General features: G+C 40.3%; 1 non-coding gene across 1 annotated transcript; it reads right to left on the bottom strand.

The window, feature by feature from the left end:
• Positions 1–3200: 3200 nt before the first annotated feature.
• LOC145013497 (small nucleolar RNA R71) lies at positions 3201–3307 on the bottom strand. Its single transcript, XR_013665052.1, has one exon. It is a non-coding gene; the product is annotated as a small nucleolar RNA R71 (small nucleolar RNA).
• Positions 3308–4020: the final 713 nt, after the last annotated feature.

Below are 4020 nucleotides of genomic sequence, written 5' to 3'. Positions count from 1 at the left end.
CCGGGATGGATGGAAAATTTGGACTTGTGGGTCTCATCCATCAAAATCTGCCGTACTCCGCCCCAGTATGGAACCTAGACCCTTCCATGTAGGGTCAGTAGCCCACGACTGTCATAGTCAAATGAGGCCACCTGGCCTATGATTTGCTCGCAATTCTGGTGCTCCTACATCATACCCTCAACCTGCGCCTCTCATATCTACTCCAAAAGTAGAGTGACCACCATCATCCTCAAGAAAATATCTCTAATCGGGGCCTCCTTGTGGTTAAGCGCGTTGGCCACAATGTTAACTTTCTTCGGGTGGTATAGGATCTCATAGTCGTAAGCCTTCAGCACATCTAGCCACTGATGCTGCCTCATGTTCAGATTTGGTTGATCCATAAGGTACCTCGAACCCTATATGGTCCGTGTATATGGTACAACGAACCCTATACAGGTGATGCTACCAAATCTTGAGGGCGAAAACTACTGCCCCTAACTCCAGATCATGCGTCGGGTAGTTCGCCTCATGAGACTTTAGCTTCCTCGAGACGTAGGCAATGACGTGCCCCCTCTGCATCAATATCGCGCCCAAGCCCGATATGGACACGGCACAGTTTACCATAAAATCCTCCACGCCCCCTAGAAGGGCTAAAATAGGCACCTCACACAACTTCTGTCTTAGCGTCTTGAATGCTGCCTGTTCTTAGACCCCCAACAAAAGACCACGACCTTCTTTGCCAACCGGGTCAAGGGTACTGCTATCCTAAAGAAGTCCTAAATGAACCTCCAATAATAGCCTTCTAACCCAAGGAAACTTCAAATCTCAGATGGAGACTTTGGAACCTCCCATCTCATCACGACCTCCACCTTGGTCGGTGATATGTGCATAATTAGTTAATTATTTACTACACATTTCTAATCATTTTTAATTAATTATGTGAATAATGTGGACAAAAGGTACTTAAAATGGTTCGAATTTTGTTTTCAGTCCAGAAGACATGCTTGGGAGCGAAAGGGAGTAAGGGAAAGCAATTGAAGACTAAAGAATGAAGATAAGGGACAAAATCCCATCTACTCGGCGAGTACACGATACTACTCGGCGAGTACACGAGGATATTCCAGAAGATAGCTACGATTCCTGTTTCAAGACGGATAACTATGCACCTACTCGGTGAGTTGGTCCTGATACTCGCCGAGTACACCCTGTTTTGAGATATCTATAAAAACCGAGTCTTTATCCAATGGGGCAACTTTCCTGGTGATTTTTGAAGGTCAAGCTGCGATTAAGAGCCCTAGAAGACGTTGAGGAATCCTAATCTTAATTCTTTTGTAGAATTCAAGCAACTAGGTTAATATTACCACTTAGATTTAGGAATTGACTTTGTTTGATCTAGTTAAACCTGTTTTTGTGTTTGTTTCTACTGCAATTATGAACTAAATACATTTTTGTTTCTGTTTGGGGAATACCAAGGAACTCCTATGGTTTAATTCTTAGTTTTTGTTTGATTGTTTATTGGTGATCTATTAAATTAAGTTTTTTAAAGAACCTTATGCATTAATCACTACTATTTTCTGTTAATTGGAAGACAATTAGGCTGCATGAACATCTCTTAGTTGTTAACCTCATATGTCTATGTGAACACCAAACCATATGCTTAGGAGTAATGATTATGAAACTAAGATTAATAAGACAATAGGAAGATTAATGTGTGAGCTTGTTTGAGAAACCATCAAACAAGAGGTTAATTGAATTAGTAACTTAATTGACCACTACAAATCTTATTTAATCCAAATCATTAATCTAGGGAATTAATTAGTTTAAACACTTGATCACCGCTTAAACTAGTCAATTTTCTAAGGGTTAGGAGTAATGAACATGAACCTAACCACTATAATTGGTAGCCAATAACAATTAATCTATCATAAATACAAATAACCATAGGAGTGAATTGGTTGAACCAAAATAGAAACATCTTTATCAAATTTGGTGAATTAGTTGTTTGCTTTAGTTATTTAGTTAATTAAGTATGCCTAAGTTTCTAGTCTTGCGAAACTAGAAGAAACCCCTTTTACTTTTATTAATTGTTTTAGTTAAAATTAGTTATTAGTTTAATTTTCCGTTCCCTGAGTTCGACACCTTACTTACTAATCTATACCACTAAAAGACAGTTTCACTGCCTTTGTGTGCTACATTTATTAATAAAAAGTAGGGATAAAACAAGTGCATTTTACACACATCAAGTTTTTGGCGCCGTTGTCGGGGAAACGGTTCTAAATAATTAATCTAATTCCTAATTTTTTCGATCCTTTGTGTGAGTTTACTTGCATAGAGTTCAATTATTGCAATTTAGTATTTAGTAATTAGGTTTTAGCATCTTCTTTAGTTTTAATATTAAGTTTAGAATTTTTCAAAATCACACTGATACTCGCCGAGTGCAGTCGCACCTACTCGGCGAGTACCAGTTTATTTAGCATTTAATTTTCATTTTTTAGTACATTTTTTTTGTTCTTTTTACGCTTTTATTCTATTTATTTCAGGACTTTCATGACCAGAGGATCAAACACCCCACTGGTACCCCCGTTTGAAGATCCCGAATCCGCATTAAAAAGGAACAAAGGAAAGGACGTGTAGAGTTCAAGTACACCAAAGAAGTCGCCTTTGTCCAATTTGAAGACTGTTTTTTGGGAAAAAGAAGAGCAGTAAATCAGGCGCATCCAGTGCCTCTTTGATAATCGAAGATCCAATTCAAGAAGATATCGAGTATGAGACCGAGGAAGAAGAGGAGCCTACATACGAGCAGGAAACCGAGTCCGAGGAAGAGTTAGCTTTCACAATGGCTAACATTGATGAAATCCCCATGGGAGAATGGAAGAAGAGGATGCGCAACGACACTGGCCCGGGACTCGTGCAACCCGCAATTCCCGCGACTGCTACCTTCGAGCTAAAGGGTCATATCCTAGCTTCACTCAAAGAAATACCATTTTATGGAAAAGATCATGAAGATCCCCTACAAGCATTTGGATGAAGTCAATGATGTGGCTGATTACTTCAATATTCAAAATGTAACCCGCGAGACTCAAGTACTTCGTATGCTTCCGGTGACATTCAAGGGTGCTGCCAAAGACTGGCTCAAGTCACTTCCCCCCGAATCAGTCACTACTTGGGCCAAGATGAAGGAAGAATTCATTGATCACTTTTGCCCACCTTCTAAGATAACCAAGTTGAAGAAGGCCATTGCAAACTTTGAACAACAAGCTGGAGAGTCGCTATATGAAGCATGGGAGAGGTACAAGAGCTTACTAAGAAATTGCCCACATCATGATCTAAACAGCCAGCAAGAAGTCTCCATCTTCTATGATGGAGTCAATGTCACAACCAGGCAGTTACTAGACTCGCAAGGCCCACTTACCAAGAAGCCGCCCCCGGTGATTAAAGAATTGATTGAAGAATTCTCTAAACACTCTAGAGAATACCATAACCCTAGACATGATGTCATTAGGGGATCCGCTTATGCTGCTACTGAAGACTTATCCGCAGTCATGGCTATGCTAAAAACCATGGATAGGAGAATGGATAAAATGGATCAAATGATCCATGCTATTCGGGTGGGTTGTGAAAACTGCAATGGGCCTCACCTCACTAGAGATTGTGATTTAGATGAGAATGGCAACAAGAAGGTGCAAGCGTGTTACTCAAGTGGAGACCGATATGATGAAGATTAGCGCAAACAAAAGAAAGAGTGGCTTCCTTATGACGAGTACAAGAAAGCCAAGGAGGAGAAGTATAGACAAAAAGGGAGAGGGTTCTACCAAAAGGAGGAGCCGGTGCAAGAAAGGAAGCCAAGATTGGAAGATATGCTCACTAAATTTGTAGCTGCTTCAGAAAAAAGGCATAGTGATCATGATGCTGCAATTCAAGAAACAAGAACCATGCTCAGGAACCAGCAAGCATCTATCCACAACATAGAAACACAGCTTGGGAAACTTGCTCAACAAATTAACCAAAGGTCACCGGGCGAACTTCCTAGCAAAACCGAAA

Source organism: Lactuca saligna, chromosome 8, assembly GCF_052625555.1.
Source record: "Lactuca saligna cultivar CGN05327 chromosome 8, ASM5262555v1, whole genome shotgun sequence".
NCBI lineage: Eukaryota > Viridiplantae > Streptophyta > Magnoliopsida > Asterales > Asteraceae > Lactuca > Lactuca saligna.
This window is presented reverse-complemented; position numbering and strand designations above follow the sequence as displayed.